Source organism: Phyllostomus hastatus, unplaced genomic scaffold (assembly GCF_019186645.2).
Source record: "Phyllostomus hastatus isolate PE091 unplaced genomic scaffold, TTU_PhHast_1.1 phas_scaffold_39, whole genome shotgun sequence".
Classification (NCBI taxonomy): domain Eukaryota; kingdom Metazoa; phylum Chordata; class Mammalia; order Chiroptera; family Phyllostomidae; genus Phyllostomus; species Phyllostomus hastatus.
The window spans coordinates 23,371,618-23,392,098 of NW_025334028.1; the positions used below are offsets into that span (position 1 = coordinate 23,371,618).

The 20,481-nt window shown below is 36.5% G+C and overlaps 1 pseudogene; it reads left to right on the forward strand.

The window, feature by feature from the left end:
- Positions 1–17,951: 17,951 nt before the first annotated feature.
- Positions 17,952–19,443, forward strand: LOC123806919 (annotated as a pseudogene).
- The last annotated feature ends 1,038 nt before the right edge of the window (positions 19,444–20,481 follow it).

Here is a 20,481-nt window from a genome sequence, read left to right on the forward strand (position 1 = left end):
GCATTGGTGTTAACATGGGCTTTAAAGTCAAACAAACAAGGGTCTTAAAATGCTTTCTGCTTCCATTCACTAACATTGTGACTATGAACTATTTATTTAAAACTTCTATGTCTCAGTTTCCTCATTTGTGAAACAGAGACATTAAAACTTTTGAGTTATATAAAGCAATTGTGGTAATACTCATAAAGTGATTAGGATGGTGACAGACTCGTTAAGTGCTTAATAAGTATTATTAGTTGTTATTGAATTCCAGGAAAAAGGTTTTCAAACTCAAGATTTGTTTCATTTTAAGTTTATAAAAATTGTTTGAAGAACCAGACAATTCTGCGGGTTAAATAGTTTTCTCAGGCTTCATTAGATACTGAGATACTAAAACTTAAAGTTGCCTTCCTTAATTTTGCTTCTTATATAACTTTACCCTTTTTGCTACAAATATGTCAAGGTTAAAAAAAGAAACCATAGTATTCATTTGTATCATAGAAGTTTAAATCTAGAAAGATGGTGGGTATTTTCAATTAGAATTTATTTTATTGAAAAGGAAACTGAAAAATAAAAACCACAGAAGTTTTTGTTCTGATATGAATTGAACATAATCAACAAATTTAATTCCAGTTTATGATTTTGGCAAAAGAATAAATTATGCATTAATTAGAAATGATACATGTAGTACCAATTCTAGCTTTGACTTTTATAATAAACTGCCCACATTTGGGCACATTTGGTCCTTTTTAAAAATTGTATTTTGGTTTATGACTGACATTTTCAGACTTGTACAATCAATCTATTTAGTTACCTATTAGCATATTGGGCACTTGAGACAGATAATTTTTCAATATTCCTCCATTATACAAAAAAATATTTTCAATACTATTCATGTAATGGAATAAACACGAATGATGCAAAAAAAGAATAGAGGTTGAAACAGGAGTGAATTTTTCATTAAATTTTGTATGTATAACTATGCAAAAGAAAACAAATTAATTAAATGTTATAAAAACAGCAATACTTTTAAATGACATTATTTCATTTTTTAAAAAATAAAAAATAACATAAATGATTACAAAAAGTAAACTGTACAAGTTTAAGATAATAATTTACAGATAGAACAATGAACTGAAATAATTAAAATTCTGTTTCCTTGACTATGTAATGAGTGGGATCCTGTTTACTTAAGTGTAATGCTTGAATTAGAAACCTGTAGTGCCAGAGGACTGGATAACTCAACTCAGTCCTGTCCTGGTGCAGGCTCACACTGGCTAGTGGCTACTGTAAGCATCTCTTCCCAGCCCTTTGCTCAGTGATATGACATTGGCCACTGTAGTTTAGATGGCAAGTGTAGTACAAGAGGTATAATAAATCACATTATTTCCTCAGAGATCCAATCGTTAAATAGTTACCAATACATCACAGATTGACTCTACTCAAAGGAATCCAAATTAATAATCCAAATAATAATCCAAATTATTTCAAACTGTTGACAAGTTACCCTCAACACAATCATCTATGTAAATCCATATAGTTGGGAACCAACTGTATTACTGGGAGTTCTTTGAATTGTTGTTTACATAGAAAGCAACATAACTGGAGAAATTGTTTAAAACTTAGATAACCAGATAATCTAATTATTAATTAATTGTATCATCAGATAATTATCTAATCAGATAATAATTATATTAGATCATTAGGTAAAAGATTATTTAGAATTTTTGGTATAGGCAATAATAAAAATAGACTGATATTTTATTGGCTTTATTATTGTTTCATTTTTTAAATCAGTTTTTATAGCGGTATAATTTACTCTCACATGTTCAGAGTTGCACAATTTCACGAACGTTAACAGCTGTGTACAGTGTGGATCACCACCACCCTCAATGAACAAATATTTCTTTACTCCCAAAGCATCTTCTTGCCCCTCTCCAGGGGGCCTCTCCCATCGCTCCTCACCCTACACAACAACTGAGATGGTTTTTGTCACTTTAGATTAATTTTCATTTTCTAATATTATAAGTAAATTGAATTGTATACTTTATAGTCTTTATTTTTTTCACTGAACATAATGATTTGAGATTCATTCATTTTGCTACATTTATCAATTGTTTGTTCTTTTCATTGCTGAGTGGTTTTTCATTGGATTCATATATCATATCTTGGTTATACATTCATTTATTATTGGACATTTAGATTGTTTCCAGTTTGAGCACTCATGTAAGCAAAGATGCTAATATTTGTGTATACATCTTTGTGAAAATACATGTTTCCATTTATTTTAGGTACATTATTAGAAGTGGAATGTCTAGATTATACAGTAGATTTATGTTTCACTCCTTTAAAAACAGAGAATTCTCTGTTGTACCATTTTATATTCCACCCAGCAGGGTAGGAGCATTTTGGTTACACCTCATCCTCATCAACTCTTGGTTGAAAGGAGCAGTTTACTCTCACCCAGCAACCCAAGTAAAAATTACACAGCCCTTATTGAAGCTGGTTGGATCACACAACTTTTCTAAAACAACTACTGTGGCTTCTATTTGCTCAGGCTTCTGCCACAAGCCCATACTGTAGCTGAAATTTGAGTCAGGTCTATAAGCAATATGCTGGGGTTTGGGGAAGGAATGGTTCTCCAGAGAGAAACTGAGGCATGATTAGGGAAGGCTGAATGGCTTCTAGGCTGATTGACTTACAGGAGGCTAAAGATCAACATAATTCTACTATACAATGCCACTATGTACAGAAAAGTCTACTAGAAATAATAACTTTTAAAGTGTAGAAATGTACAACTAAAGAAAAGATTTTCAGTTAGATAAAGTTTAATGAAACACAGCTACTAATAAACATATGCTCAGGACATTTAGTGAAGAAACTGATGGGTGGGTGTTGAGAAAAAATATATCAAGTCTATTGCTTTCCATTTCTTTCTTTTTTTGTTTGAAATTCATGGAAATCTTCTGTAAGGGAACTGTGTGTACGTGTTGAAGACAGATGGTTGTATTCTCTTACTTGATAGCATAGAAAGTTAGAGAAGGAGATGCAGATGGCCTGGTGGGAGAGGCTTTATAATGCGTGTGAGGTCAATGCTAACTCAGGGATCACAGAATTATAAGTGAGCTGAACAAGAAGGAAGAAGTTCTTTGATACCCTTCTCTCTTCACAGTGAAATTGTGTCTGATATTGGGTAAGGTGCCCTACTTTTCTTTTGTTAGTATTGGCTTGTCATGACTTTCTTTTTTAAAATTTGTTTTAGCATAGCATTTCACTTTGTAATACAAATAATCTTTCTTATTGTGCTACTATGTGAATTTGGCCTAATACATTTATTAATTTGACTGTTTTTTTCTCTCACATTATTTTCAACTCTTTTTACTTTCATAGCTATAAAAATACTTTACAGGATCTGTGACAATACAATGGTGGTACACAGGATGAGGGTTCTGTGTTGTGTATATTCATTTGTGTGCTGTTAAACATACTCAGCATCTTTACACTTTGACTTGCTAAAGAAGAGATCAGACTATTTACTCTTCTAACTTTTGCTCATTTTCTAACCACTGCAGATTGTATTATTTACATTTTGACCAAATTTTATAATCTTAACATTTGTTCCAGTGGTCAGCACAACTGTCTTGGCTGAGGCTTTCCCAGTCAGTTTCAGTTGGTAAGTCTTGCTCATTGTTAGATTCCTCAAGAACAGTTGGGAACAATTTTCTTAAACTTTTGCATTTGGTACACTTTTCATGTATATAGGCTGAAATAGTCTTTTATTTAAGGAAAGTCTTAATAATTTTATCTATAAATACTTGTGTTTCCCCCTTTTATTTCAATTTATTTTTCTATAATTCCTAGTGTAGTATCTTGAGTTTTCTTTACTTAACTTCTATATCTGTGAAGATGTAATAACATATCCTTAGATTTTTATTCTTTTTCTTTTTCTTTCTATGAATAAAAGCAACTAAAAGGGAAACTTGGCCATAGAAGCAAATAAATCTTCCTTTAATATTGATTCACAGACTGTGGTTAGAGATCAGCATGTGATTTAGCCAGTGACCTGCTCCAGGTCACCGTAGTTACACCATCGTTACACCGTGATATGCAGAATGGGTAGTGCCAGATTGTTGAAGGCAGTATGGGTTTCATTTCTGTTGTAGTTTGAAACAGATTCTTGGTCCAGTGTAGCAAGTGGCAATATGATGATGGGAGAGAAGCCTGAAGCCCCTTGGGTTATGTCATCTACCCCAAACACAGTGGTGTGTACTGCATAGACTTTGAAATGTAAATTTTTACAACTCCACCTATATGCTATCTCATCTTCTTATAAAGCTTTCTGAAAAGTCTGAAGATGCTTAAAGCAACTTGAAGAGACAATCTCTAAAAGAATAGCAACTAGATTTTATAAGGCTATGGTAATTCCCTGTGGCAGACATCTGGGCCAGACAATGAGAAAGAGAATGGATCAGATGTAAGAATTTTAAGCCTCAATGTAACTAACTTATTACCTAAACCTACAGCAGCATCAGTAGATTTTACACCAGAGAAATAATCATGTTGGCCACTGGGGCTATTGCAGGCTGACTCAGCCCTGTGCTGGATTTCCCATTCTTTGGTTTCTTGGAGTGTCCATCTGATTTCCTCTTGTTACCAGGAAGAGCCTAGCCAGTGACATTCTGTAAATTTCAGGCATAGTGACAGAAAGGGAGCATCAGATCCAAGGCCTGCATGATAAAAAAGAAAAAGATTCAAAGGGCAGTGCGTAGCAGCTGTGAAATGTGCCAAAACATACCTCTGATTTAATTCTTCAGCTGCTCAGTGGCTTACGTATCTGCTGTTCTACAGATATCACACATAGTTTTCTATTTTCAGTGTTTCCTCTTTCCACTTTCTATCAGAGATAGAAGAGAATGAAATATTTATGCCTGCATATACTGTAGTCAATTTTGCCAGTAAGTACAGATCTTAAAATAAAACCACCTTGACCCTCTCATTAAAAAAAAAAAAAGTATTTTCAATTGCTTGATGATAACATGGAAGACCACATTATTTTTCATATTCACACCCCTAGTAATCTGTCAAGTGTCTGGGCATTTCATTATCAGCAATATTTTACTCTCCTTGCATCTCTGCTCTTTCAAGCACCTGCATTTAGCATTGAAACAATAGACTTCATTCCATCAATGAAAGGACATTCCAATGTGTGGTGATTAAAGAATACATACTCTGATGTCAGACAACTTGGTTCAAATGGGTGACTACTTAATTCTCTCTAAGCTTTGGTAATAAGGTTCATTCATTATCCACCTCATGGGATAGAATTTATTTATATATTTTAGAACATTTTGGGGTACCTCTGATGCTAAGTGCTATAATGAAAAAGGAATTCAAGCTAAAGGGATAGAAAATAACAGTATTGCTTTAGATATGGTGTTCAGAGAAAGCTGCTCAGAAAGTTTGATTTGAGCAGCTATCTGACTGAGCTGAGAAAGCAAGTCATGCAAATACTGGGAGAGAGAACGTTCCAGGCAGAGGAAAGTGCGATTGAGATGCAGTGTTGGGAGCATCATTGCCATGTTTGAGAAGCTGGGTGAACTGCGATGTCCTTAATCAGACCATGACATGCATTTCACAGTGCCTGGGGCTTAGGAAGTCCTCCATAAATATTAGCAATTCTGTTTAGTATCTGAATCTCAGAAATAGAAATATTTCCTCTTTTTATCATTTTGTTTAACACAAGAGGATCCAGTTTTGCCAACCATTGCACAGCTACTGTAGGCAAATTCTCCTTCTTTGAACAAATAGTCTCTGCTGTGAAAAGAAATAAGCTGACTGGGTTCCTCTTGGAGGCAGAGCAAGGAGCAATGATTTCTGACTTGCCCCACACAGAAGGGCAATAGAACAGTGCTGTGCCTTTTTGAACATGGGATGTCCAGAACTGATGGCCTCAAGAAGACAAGGCCAGAAGTGGGTGTGAAGAACTACAATGCATGTGAATTCCCATAGTCAGAACCTTTCTAGAAGGTTTCAGGCTAAGAAGTTGTAGTCTTCATACAGAATGATCTGTGGAGGAGTGCCTCTTATCATTTGGATTATATAGTTATTACATGAGTAATATTTGTTGTGGAAAATGTATTTACTTATAAACAAGTATTTATTGTAGAAATTTATAAAATTTATTTACATACTTATTGTAGAAAATTAAGAAGGTACACACATAAAGAAAGAAGAGATAAGGAAGAAGAAAAACATGGGGGCAGGAGGAAGAAAGAGAAGGAAGAAATCATCTATTAAGTTACCTGCCAAACATAAGTACCATTTGTTTTTATCTATTCTTTTAAAAATTCAGGTTCTCAAAATACACATAGATATTTAAATGATATATTTAGGAGCCTATTATGTTCAATCAACATCTGATTTCTACAATTTTTTCATGATCATAAATGCACTTAACTATATCTTTTTATTGACTATGTAGTTATACATCAAACAGTTGAGTTACAAGTTATACAATCATGAAAACCTTGTGACAATCTCCCTTTACAAAAAATCATTTGTTTTTCTTCACATAACAGGCATTGTGTTTCCAATATCCATGAAAGAGAAGGACACATGATGATAAAAATTCCACGAATTCAGTGAGACTTCAGTGAATTTGTCAATTAGTGACCAGAACAACATCTACCCATATTTACAACTTTAGATGATAGATAGATAGATGATAGATAGATGATATATAGATAGATAGATGATAGATAGATAGATAGATAGATAGATAGATAGATAGATAGATAGATAGAGACAGATTGAGTATTAGGACTATTCAATTTACAGACATGCTTGATACACAATTCATCTCTTAGACTTCTTGCAAAGTGTCAGCCATCCACATTCCACTTAGAGTGCAGATGCTCACAGATTAGGATACATAGATCCTCAGGCAGTGGTCCTCAAAGTAAGGTTCCAGGATCAACTGCATCAGCATTGTCCGGTAACTTGTTAAAAATACTAATTATTTGGCCCTACCTCAGGTCTGTTGAATCAGAAGCTCTAAGGATATGCTGTAGCAATCTGTTTTCAGGAGGCCTCCTGGAGATCTTGCTGCATGCTCTAACAAGAGAACCACTGTGGGGAGAACGTGATAATTTCATCCTGTGACTTGCACTCATTAGACCTGTGTCTTCCTGCCAGGTACACATTCTGAGCTTCAGTTTTATCATTCATAAAAAATGGAAAGCAAGAGAAACAAATAAAAATTGTATTTATAATCATAGAATTGTCATAAAGATTAAATAACAATCTATATGAAAGTGACTGGAAGTGCTTGCTATATAATAAACACTTTGATTCAAAGATCATTTAAGAACCTAATTTGTGACTGGCACTGGAAGACAAAGTGAAGATGGTAATATTTTCTTGGCTGTAATCTAATGAGGGAAGAAAAGTAGTTCTTTTTAAATTAATTGAAATGCCATATTTGCCATGGTACCTTGCCCCAAGGAAAGGAGGGGTTAATTTGTGAGGGATAGAGTCAGGAATGGCTTCATAGAGAAGACCTGAACCAGAGAGAGAGCCCAGAATAAGAAGTTTCAGAAGCTCGTGGAGGTGGTAGGAAGAGGTCACTATGTACTCCTGAATGACACATGCATGAGACATGAATGAGGAAACAGCATTTCCTGCACTATTGGACATCTGCTATGAGAAGAAGACAGAAGTCACAGAGGGAACCACAAGTAATTAGAAAGGACATAATTTGAGAAAGAGGAAAGGATGAAACAAAGAACAAGCCAGATCCTGAAGGTCTAGAAAGGCCTTTATATTTCTGGTTCTAAGCAATGTTTCCCTCTTTTTTTAAAAAAATCATTTTTTATGCTGGTAAAACTACATTTTAAAGATAGCATTGAGGAGGGAAAGAAATCACAGGAAGGCTACACCACAATGTGGGGCCTAAGTGGACAGGCAAAGGAGTCTCAAGAATTTCTTAATTTTTGTTTTCTTTATCTGGTTGTCTGAATGATTGGACTGACAAGCCATCAGTTTGGGGGGAGAGCAAGATGGGGTGAGAGGGGAGGAAAAGAGGTAGAAGGAAGAGAGAAGGGAGAGGCAGGAATGGGAGGCATTCCTTGGGGATTCAGCATACTCAGGGCCAGGCAGCCTGCTGCAGGTTTTCAGATACACTGAAGGAAATCATTTATTGCCTTTGGATTTCTTCAGATCCATTGTGGCATGTTATTTATGACTGAGTTCTTTGTACACAGTTATTTTTAATGACTTTGTTCCCAAACTAAGCCCTTGGTACCATTGTGCCAGCACAGCCCTTGTGAAAATTGACCACTTTGTTCTCTTTAGAAAGGACTGTAGATGTACAAATGCCAAAAATAAAACCCAGAGAGTCCATAAAGTAGATGCTCTTGGTTCTCTGCTACCTCATTCTACATTTAAAATGTTTTCCCAGCCACAGTCATAATCATGGTTTACTGCATTGCCCAAAGATGGAGAGGCCTTAGAACATCCACTCCTGTAACTCAGTGAATGGCGGTAGCTTCAGCCCTCACTTCTGCTTTCAACTGTCCAGTGAGGACAGAAGAAATGATTATGTTTTATGCAGATATTATGGATGTGCATTCCATCTCTCTAGCTCAGGGTTTAAAATTTTCCACTTTAGAAGACATTCACACTTTCCCTTGCTTTTTCCAAGCATGAAATAAATATCAGAGTCAGTTGAGATACCATAATGCTAAAATTCAGTAAAATTAAGTTGCATTCACAAAGTCACACTCAGGGAAAGCTGGGACATCAGCTTCTAATTTGCCACCAAATAAACATTGTCTCCAGTTATTTTCCAGTCTATAGTGGTAACTTCAGTAATTGAAGAGGGGGATAAACAAAGTTAGCATAAAATTATAGTCTGACACAATCTTAAATTCTGCATTTTAAGATCTGGGTGAGCTCATCTGTCTTGAGGCCCAAAATAAACACGTGTCCAAGATGGAAACAATAGTGTAGTTAAAGTCATCCGCAAAAATGAGTCAAGCACTCAAAGTGCTTTCTGCCTGCGGCGTAGGGCAGAGCAAAATTCTCAGGGGTGAATCTGATGAGTGTCCTTTTAAGACATTAAGATTAGTTTAAGCAACCACTACAAAAACAGACACACACAAACACAAATGCTTTTATTCTGTTTGTAAAATGTTTGAGAAAATCATGTTGACAAAATATAAAACATTGCATTTTCCACGCTCTGAGTTACAGGATGAGTACTTAGAGGGTTTAGGTCTTTCTAAATTCCAAATGATGGGGAAATGGAGGGAGAAAGTGAAGTGAAGGACTGTCTCTATTTGAACTATAGCAGATCAAGGGACAAAGCCCAGGGACAAATCCCAGGAACAAATATCAAGGAGTTTAAGAGCTTGCATTCCTCCCCATCTTGATAAATGAAAACTCTCATTTTTCCAATTCCTCAGGCCAAAATGTTGGAGTCATCTTTATCTCTTCTCTTTCTTTCATATCCTGTATCTGATCAAGCTGTGAATTCCAGCAGCACTGCTATCACCCTGGTGCAAGTGACTTGCCTGTTTTGCTGTCAGCATAGATTTTTCAATTGGTCTTCTTGTTCCCAGTATTGTCCTTCTGTAGTCTAACTTTCAGACAAGCAGCTAAGTGATATCATTAAAATTTAAGTCAGATCAATGGCTGCCCATCTCTCTCAGGGTAAAATCCAAATTGTACACAGTATCCTAAAGGCCTCCTTAATCAAGTCTACCTCTGTGACGTCTGCTGTGATGATCATGCCCTCTCCATCTTCATTCTAAAACATGAGCCTCCTTGTTGTAACTCATGCCTGCTCACCATGCTCCTGCCTCTGGACATTTACATTTGCTATTCTTTCTGCCTGATATACTCTTCTGTTGATAGCCTTCCTCACCTATTATGGCTTTTTGGTCAAAACTATTTAATCAACCCTGGCTGGCGTAGCTCAGTGGATTGAGCTCAGGCTGTAAACCAAAGTGTCACAGGTTTGATTCCCAGTCAGGGTACATGCCTGGGTTGCAGGCCACGGCCCCCAGAAACCGCACATTGATGTTTCTTTCTCTCTCTGTCTCTGTCTCTCTCTCTCTCTCTCTCTTTCTCTCTCTCTCTCTCTCTCTCTTTCTCCCTCTCTTCCCTCTCTAAAAATCAATGAGTAAAAAAACTATTTAGTCAATAACGACTTGTGACCATCTTATTTAAAACTACAATTTTTTCCTTCACTTACAGGCCTCTCTGGTCCATTCCATTCTTTATCTTTTACTACAGTAGTAATTGTCACCTACAAATTACAAATTTTATTTACTTGTTTATTATCTGTTTTCTTTCACTATGAATGTTTGTTTTTTAATGGCTGTTTCCACAGTGACTATAATAGTAGAACAAGGTAAGTAAGTACTCAGTAAATAGTTATTAAAATGATAAAAACAATCCTTCAAATAATTCCATTTGTATTAGTTATAAAACCATCTTGCTCTAGTTTTACTATAGATATTTGCAAAATCAGATCTGAGAAATTCCAGGACCCTAACTAAAGAGAGGGAAGAAGAAATTCTAAGGAAACTGTGGCCATCTAGACAAGTGTCTGCATTGGCCTTATGATTCCACAGAGTAGTCAGCCAACTTGTTACATCTGGTTCCAGGCTAAACAGATGTCACCCTATAATGTTTGAGAGCAAATACTTAGGGAAGAGAAAACAATTTTAAAGACTAGTTGACTAAAAGTTAACCCACAACATTTTCCTAAATTCACTATATATTTAAAGAACATTGTCATATTTCCAAATCACAATGACAGGGCATTTTATTGGAAAGACATATCTGGCATTAAAAATTACTGGTAATAATGCTATGAATTTTATTCACATTCCCAATTTTGGCTTAAAATAATAAGTTTACTTGCTTCCAGATTAACTCATTTTAACACCATCTGACATTATTTAAACCCTGGATTAAGGAAAATCATTCTAATTTCTCAAATGCAGATTAGGATTAGGATTCCTATCATATGACCAAAGAAGTGACTTGTTTGGAAGGGATAAAACAAATTTGTTTTGCAATTTTGAACTAAAGAAACATACTGCACTGAAGTCCTTCAACTACAATTGTATTATCTTAAACTAATTCTTGTTGATCTATGGCAATCCACACTGGTGTTCATCATTCATTTTCAACTGCCACGGACTGATCTCTGTCCTCAGGTTTTGTACTCTGGAAGGTAGGGTAAATAATAAGTTAGAAGTAAGCAAGAAAACTTCTAGGTAATAAATAGCTTCAGTGGACAATAACATGAATAAATCTACTCAAGAATGTCAGAGGCTGAAATGAGTCACTTTGTATTTAAAGATATTTCACCAAATTCTGGTGTACAGAGAATTTATTTTCTTTTGAATGACATCAATCAGGTATTATGGCTTACTGGAAAAAGCTGAATTACAAAAATTACAAAGCACCTTATACAATACTCAAAAGAAACACACAAATCATCTACCCTGTTATTTTCAGAGAGAAAGTATCTTACCTTACTAAAACACACAGGTGGTAGAAGAATATATTTCAACCTGGTGGAGGTTGCAGCTGATCTAGAGATACAAACAAACTCTTTTCTTAAATATTGTTATATATATTGGGTGCATACACATTTGTACATGACTAATGTTAAGCCATAATGTTCAAGCTAATCATGACCTTGAACCAATGCACCTGATATATGTAACATACTTAAGAAAAGAGTTTGTTTGTACCTCTCAGATCAGCGACAATCTCTGAAGGTTAAGGGAAACAAACCATTCAAGTAGGAACATCTTATAAACCCAAAATGGGCATGGCAATCCCACCTGGAGACATGTTTGTGGTGGAGACAGTGCTCCAACCACAAAGAACAACATTTCACAGACAAGCCAAATTGGCAATCAAGAGCAAGACTCCTGGCTTTGAGTTCAAGATGGCAGAATAGAAAGATTCTAAGCTCACCTCTTCTTATTGACACCAGAACTACAATTACATGTAGAAGAGCTCTTTGTGAGAACAACCTAAAGACTAGCTGAAAATATTTTGTACCATTATGCATATAAAAAATAAGCCACATTGATATGGGTAGAAGGGATAGAGATTAAGTCTAGTCAGGAACTACGCTACTCTCTCACTGGCCACATTGTGATTCACAAGTGGGAGGGATATCACAAGGATTCACTTTCAAAGAGTGAGGGGTCCAAGCCTTAACCTGGAAGACTTGCACCAGAAAGAGGAGCCCTCATAACATGTGACTTTGAAAACCAGTGGGGCTCACATCTGGGAGAGCCAAAAGGCTGTAGGAAAACCAGGTTGTGCTCTTTCTGAGTCCCAGCATGAGGCAGCAGTTTAGAAAGCACCTAAGTCATCCATAAAAGTAATATATCGGCTATTTTTTGGGTGTGTGTGGAGGGATAGGGATCTGGGGAACTTGCTCGTAGAGGTGTTGGCAGGCACCATTTCCTCCCTTTCTTTAATCAAGAGGGTCTGACACTGGTAGGAGCCATGTCTGGCATTCTCTGTTAACCTTGCTAACACTGTTCACCACACCATGGCATTTCTCTGAGGACCCACCCAGGCTAGCACCTTTCCATATCAGCTCCTGCCCTGCACACCAGTGAGCCTGCAATAGTTGTAGCCATACCTTAGAGCCAGCGGGCCAGGGACCAGCCTCACCCACTAGCATGTTCATAGAAGTTGTGGCCCAGCCACAACAGGAGGCCACACAACCCAGAGAACACCACTGGAGCACCTGGCTCTGGCGTCAAGGGAGATTTTACCACTGGACTCCCATAGGACACCTTCTAAATAAGGCCACATTTTGAATACCAGGAGATTTGGCTGACCAACCTAGTACATAAAAACAAACAGGCAAAATCAGGAGAGAAAAAGTGATGTTACAAACAAACAAACAAATAAATAAACCAACAAACAGGACAAAACCCCAGAAAAAGAACTAAATGAAACTGAGGTAAACTGTTTACCACATAAAGAGTTCAAAGTAATAGTCATAAAGATGCTCATCAAACTCTGCAGACAAGTGAATAAACTCAGTTAAAACTTCAACAAAGAGATAAAAAATTTTTAAAGAGGCCTTTCAGAAATGAAGAATATAACAACTGGTGTGAAAAATACATCAGATGGAATCGACAATAATCAGATGATGCAGAAGAGTGGATCAGCAATCAGGAAGACAAGGTGGTAGAAATTATCCAATTGGAAGACCAAAAAGAAAAAAGAATAAAAAGTATTACAATAGCATAAGGACCCTTTGGACATCATGTGTACTAATATGTTTGAATCATATGGATTCCAGAAGAAGAAGAGGGAGAGGAAGGGATGGAAATCTTATTTGAATAAATAATGGCTGAAAACTTTCCTAATCTGACAAAGGAAAGAGATATCAAAGCCCAGGAAACACAGAGAGTCCCAAACAAGGTGAATGCAAAGAGGGCCACACCAATGCACATTATAGTTAAATGGTTAAAAGTTAAAGAGAGAATCTTAAAAGCAGTGTGGGAAAAACAACTAGTTACATACAAGGGCATGCCCATAAGACTATCAGCTGATTTTTCAACAGAAATTTTGCATGCCAGAGGGAGTGACAATATAATCAACATGATGAAAACCTACAGTGAAGAATACTCTTCTCAACAATATTATAATTCAGAATTGAAGGAGAGATCAAGATTTCCCCAGACAAGCAAAAGCTAAAGGAATGTGTCACCATTAAACTAGCAGTACAAGAAATGTTAAGGGAATTCTTTTAAGTGGAAAAGAAAGGTCAAGACTATAAATAAGAAAGTACATAAAAGAAAAAATTCTCACTAAGTCAAATATAGTAAAGGTAGTAGTCCAACCACTTATAAATCTAGTATGAAAAAACTGAAATAATTACAATACCTATCAATAATTACCTTAATTGTAAATTGGCAAAATGCTCCATTGAAAAAACATAGGATGATTGAATGGATAAAAACAAGACCCTTGTGTATGTTGCCTACATGAGACTCCAGATTGAAAGACATACAGAGATTGAAAGTAGAGGGATGGAAAAGATATTTCATGAAAATTAAAGCAAAAAAAATTAGCTGGGATAGCAATACTTATATCATACAAAACAGACTTTCAAACAAAGGCCATAGCAAAAGACAAAGATAGACCCTGTAATTCTACTTCTGGGTGCTTCTCTGAAGAAAATGAAACACTAATTCAAAAAGATACATGTACCCTACATTCACTGAAGTATTATTTACAATAAATAAGATATGGAAGCAACCTAGGGGGTCATTAATAGATAAATAGATAAAAAGAAATGAAAAAGAATGAAACCTTGCCATTTGCAACAACATGCATAGACTGAACTAAGAGAAGGACAAACACTGTATCATTTTACTTATGTGTGGAATCTAAAAAACTAACAAAATGAACAACCAGACTCATAGATACTTAGTTACCAGAGTGTTAGGTGATGAGTATATGGAGAAAAAGATGAAGGGGATTAAGAGGTATAGATTCATGGTTATAAATAAGTCATAGGAAAGCATAAGGAATACTGTCAATAATGTTACAATAACTTGTACAACAACAGATGGACTTTTTGTGATGATCACTTTGTAAGCTATATATATGAAATCTCACTATGTCATACACATGAAACTAATATAATATTGTATATTGTATGTCAACTATACCTTAATTTTTAAAAGCTTCACATTTCAAAATTAAAATTAAAAAACAAAATGACCCATACTGAATCTGGGTGGTATCAAAACTCTAGAGAGTTGGAAGTATCCACATGACCTTGCATTTTTTCCACTCTCTTTGAGAAATTTGATGGCATAAAGTGATAATCTCAGTCTTGGTCTTTTATGTTAAAAATAAATAAAATACTCAAAGTCAAACAATTTGTAAGTGGTAGCATTTCTTATATCCCTGACCATCTTGACTTCTAACAACAAAGCATACATAAGCACTAAGAGTGCTAATTCATTTATATTGTTTCTCTTAATGAGAGTTATTTTTGGTTTTGGCTACATAACATAATACATTGCTCCACTCACATTTCCTTTAGTGGCTCACATTGCCAAGTACACACAATATTGTATTTTATTAAATAAACTTATTGCTGCTTTTTATTTTATCCCCTCTGAGCTTCATCAGCTTGTTTGGGTGTCATGCCGTGGGGTTCAGAGATCAGCTTAAAAAAATTCTTGGTTAAGAACATCTGAAGAGCTTTGCAGGGCTATATAACTATGCATAAACAAACTCACTCTACCTATATCAAAAGGATTAGGAACTCCTGAACAGCACTTCAAGGTCAGTGGTTGCTTTCATCTCTGTCCAGCGCTTTGCATAGCTGGCAGCCCTCCATGCTTTGGAGAGAGCTGGAGCAGTGCACAAGACTTCAGTTGCAGCCAGATTTTCCATAATCATATCAACAGATGGAATAATAATCACCACTGAAATGACTACACAATCTTTCTGATCCAAGGAAACTTCCTCCTGCTGGATTTCAAAATTTTTCTACCTTAGAAATAAAATATTCTTATTTTCTGGAAATGTTACCAAGTTAAGATGATTCTGAAATTACTGAATCGTGCAAGCCCTGCATTTGAATACAGTGTTGTGGAGGGAGCCATTAAATGCCTGTGGGGAGACTGCGTGAAGGGGCTTTTGTGAGTGCTCCATGGACCACTGTCATTTTCTTGGTCACTAGAAGCAGTGTCTATGAGGCTTTCCACTTACAACACTGTCTCCTGGCCACCTGGGCTTTATCTCCACAGCTGTGGTTCCAATAATGACTATGCTTGATAGTGTCCTCCCCCAGTCTCTTTGTAGTAGGTTCTCTGTGTTCTTCATTATTCCATGGGAAAAAGCTCGTTATACGGATTACATTGCAGAGCATATCAGATCAATGCAACTAGAATCAAAGTTTCTAGAATCTGATATGTTAGTGTACTTAATGATGATTTCTAGGCAACAGCTCTGAATATGCCCAGGAATATCCATGTGAAAAGCATGACAAATTTAAGTTATCTATAGAGAAACATTAAATAGCATCTGTGTTATGTATATTTTTAGACAATTTTAACTTTATGACTGTATTGATACCATGTATTGTCTGAGAGCATATGGAAACAGACATTGATTTCTCAAATAATTTTTCAAATTATTCATTTTTTACTAATATAACGATGGCCTGGCCACCTATGTGGACAATTTAAATAACCATGAAAGGATGATATAAACACAAATCTCTCTTCTACTCCTAAGAATTCATAAAAGGTGTCACAGTAATTACTACATATATTTATGTGTCATAATCTACCAAAGAGATAATGAAAACAGGAGAGAAAGAATCTATTACTTCAACAGAAAAAAATGTGTTAAGAACTATACATCTAGTACTATTTCAGACACCAAAGAGAATATAAGGAATCTTTCGTTCTTTTTGTACATCCTATCCTTTGGAGTTTAATTTTTTTACATAGCTTCCTTCAGCTATATATATTCTGCTAATTCAGAGAACTACATTCTTTGAAATCTGTAGTTTCAATAGCAATCTCTCTTCCAAGCTTCAAATCAACATTATTTCAGGGGAAAGGAGGCTTAAAGTTGCCAGATAAAATGGATGACACCCAATTAAATTTGTTACAAACGTATGGGATAAACATATACCAAAAGAAGTGTTTATTGTTTATCTAACATTCAAATTGAGCTATGCTTCCTGTATTTTAATTTTGACATTTTTTGACAACCACTGTGGTGGATGTTGGGGTGTGTTTTTGTTCTTTGTGTTTTCACCTCTGTATTTTCCCTTCTTCTAATTCTAAGCAGTAATCAGGCCCTAAGCAGTTGCTAATCTTAAGGATCTTTATAGGATATAAAGTATAAGCTGAAACTCAATGAAAAATTATGTGTATTGTTTAAAGAAGAGAGAGAGGACGATGATGGGAGAGTGACTTGAGGGATTTCCCTTAGATGGTAGGATATCAGAGATTGGCAGATCTTGCATTTATCAGGGGTAGTACATTGCCTTGGAAGCTCTGGAGCAGAAGAATAGTGAGACTTTCAAGAGAATGATTTGGCTAAATGGTGTATCTAGGGAGGCAGTACTCATGACACCAAGGTTCTTGTCCACAATATCATTTCGTATATCTTAGCAGTGAGTGGCACATCAAATCTGGGGTTTCTCTGTACCTTGAAGTAATAGGTGCTTCAGTGAAACTAGTGTTGGCTGCTGACTGCCGGGCTTTCCTTGATGCCTGGGCATCAGATAATATCACAGAACATGTGTACCAGGTTACAGCCTATGTAATCTGCGTCAGATTACAGACTATAATTCAACTTCCCCAGTGCACAGAAGTATGAAGACTTCGAGTCTAATAAAAAGTGATTTAACACATGTTCCACTCCTCCTCACTCTTCTGGAAACAGGCTGAAGTATAACCTGCAGCAAGATACCCTACCTCTTCTCATCCTCCTCCAAAAGAAGAGAAAACAGAAGCAGCCAGCTGACTAAAGAGGAAGTTCAGTTACAAAAATAAGCACATAATTAAGACCAAACATTCGGTTGATGCCAACACCACAGAAGGGAGTCACAAACTATAAGCAAACAGAAGAGTTTATACCTAAGGAAAGAGATGTGCTAATCAATCAAAATGGGACTATAGAATATGCCAAATTAATAGCCTCAGAGATACCAGCAGATATTGTATACATGAAAAATTAACAGATAATAGGCATTAACATTTTGATTTTTGAAATAAAAATGTAAATGGAAGAACTGAAAAACCCAATAAAAATCAGTTGAAGAGCTGGGAGAGTCAATCAAGGAATTATCTCAGAATTCAGCACAAAAAAGATAAAAGTAACGGAAAATACGAAAGAACAGGACTTAACTTGCTTCCCTTAAGATCAAGGAACACAGTATGGTTTTAGAGATGCTGAACCCAATGCAATATAAAATCACCAGCATAATGCCTAAAGCTGTGCCTGCTGCCACCATGTCAATCCTGCTTCTTGCTGGCTTTTTTCTTTTGGTTTGGAATTATGAAGGCACATCCTCAGTCCTCAACCCAACATACTGTCTGTTTTATGGGAATTGGGCCCTTTATTTCCCACTTCAGTTTCTTGTGGATGGGGATTGGCAGTGCCGGCAACTACTACAACAGATGTACAGAGAAATCAGGAGAGCTTGGATATGTGGAGAGAAATGCTCATTATCAGCAAGTTTTCAAGTATGTTCCACATAACGAAGCACAATCACTACATCTCCTGATTTGGCAGTAAACATGGGTTGCAGTGCATCAGCATGCATGAGAATGACATCATATTTAACAATAGTCCAGACCTCCGGTAAGTTGTTTGACGTTTCTTGATAAATGCTTTGTCTGGCCCCAACTTTGTGCACATGATGACAATTTCTGCTGAGTCTATCGTAAGACACCTGGACAGGTTGGAGGAGGTCAGAAATGAGTTGGACACTGTTGATGTGCCCACTCTCATACAAGTGCATCATGCTGGATGCCTCTAACGTGCTCTTCCTGGGTATCGCCTTAAACAAAAATGACACCGTAGTTAAAATCCAGGATTTGTTTTGATGCATGGCAAGTTCTCCTTCTCAAAGCTGACATCTCTTTTAAGATTTCTGGGCTATATAAAAAGCAAGATGAGATTGTCAAGGATTTGAAAGATGCCATGGAAATTCTGATAAAAGAAAAAAGACAGGATTTTCACAGCAGACAAACTGAAAGACTGTATGGATTTTGCCACTGAGCTGATTTTTGCTGAGAAATGTGGTGACCTGACAAGAGAGAATGTGAACCAGTGCATCTTGGAAATGCTGATCACAGGGCCAGACATCATGCCTTTTCCTGTGTTCCTCATGTTATTTTTCATCGCAAGGTGCCCTAACTTTCAAGGGATAATAGTGAAGCAAACCAAGACTGCTGGTGGTGAAAAAGACATAAGGAAGGATGATATTCCAAAATTAAAAGTGCTGGAACATCTTACTATGAGAGCATGTGGTATCAGCCTGTCATGCACAAAGCTTTACAGGGTGTTATCATCAACAGTTACCCAGTGAAGAAGGGGACTAACATTATCCTGAATATTGAAAGAATGCATTGATTCAAGTTTCTCCCCAAGACTAATGAATTTACTCTTGAAAACTTTGCAAAGAATGTTCCTTACAGGTACTTCCAGCCATTTGGTTTTGGGCCCTGTAGCTGTGCAGGGAAGTACATCACCATGGTGATGATGAGAGTCATCCTGATTACACTTCTGAGACAGTGCGAGGTAAAAGAGGGCGGGCTGATAAGATGAAGAAAAATTTACTTGTCTGTGCACCCCAATAAGACTAGCAACTTCATGAATATAATTTTTATTCCAAGAAATTCAGACAAGATCCTTGAGTGCTGAAGAAGGTTGGTCGGTACCTACTCTGGAGCACTCCTCACCAGTAGTTTATAAGAAAATTGTTCAACTTTGCCAGGTAGTATCATCCTCATAGTGAACATCCAGTGGTCTACAGCATTTTGATAGGCATACATACTTCCTAGGAGTTGTCAGCAAACCAGGAGACATTAGTCATCTTATCTTGTCCAAAGCATAGAACCAGAGCAAGAGAAAACACAAAGGCCAAGAGTTTGCAGGGAAAATGGTCAGTGAAGAAACTGCAGTCTTAAATGCCCAATTCCACAAAATGTGTTGGAAAACACAGGCCATCTGCAAAACTTACATCCAACTGCCCATGGGGTCTCCACTGCCCTGCCCCAAGAACAGCTGAATGTCTGGAGCAGAAAAACCCAACTGCATTAGAAAGACAAGGCCAATTTCCAGGTGCTTAAAGCCAAACACTTACTTGCTAATTTGATTTAGTTGTCTGTGTGATTGGGGATAGAGTGGGGATATAGGGGGATTCAGTGGGATACAGTACTCACAGTATTTGGAGAAATACAAATTCTTCATTTGACTTTTCCTATGAATTATATTCAATTAACTCTTGTTTATTCACATGTGACATGTCTGTAGCAAAAGTCAAATTGGAGGCTATCCTTTCTCAGTCTTTCAATTCATGCCTCAACCACTTACCTCTGCTATAATAGATGTAGGTTCAGATAATACAGGGCAACTTAGTAATTATTCAAATAAAATATAATTAGGACCATGTATTTACTATAGGAATAGAAAGTCACACATGCATTTTAAATTGAAATGTTTTCCTTTATGTTTGCATTTTTGTTTGGCTCCAATAGTATGGATGACCAAGAGAAAACTTTAAATAATGGCATCTGGTGACTTACAGCACCTCCATGATTTGTAGGAAGAGAAGTCCCTGATCCATGTCTAATTGTACAGCCCAGTGGGTTCAAACTTTTTAGGAGTGCTATTCCCATTGTGGTATCTTTCTCCCTCAACATTTCTCCCCTCTCTTATTATGACCCCAAGTTCAAGGGC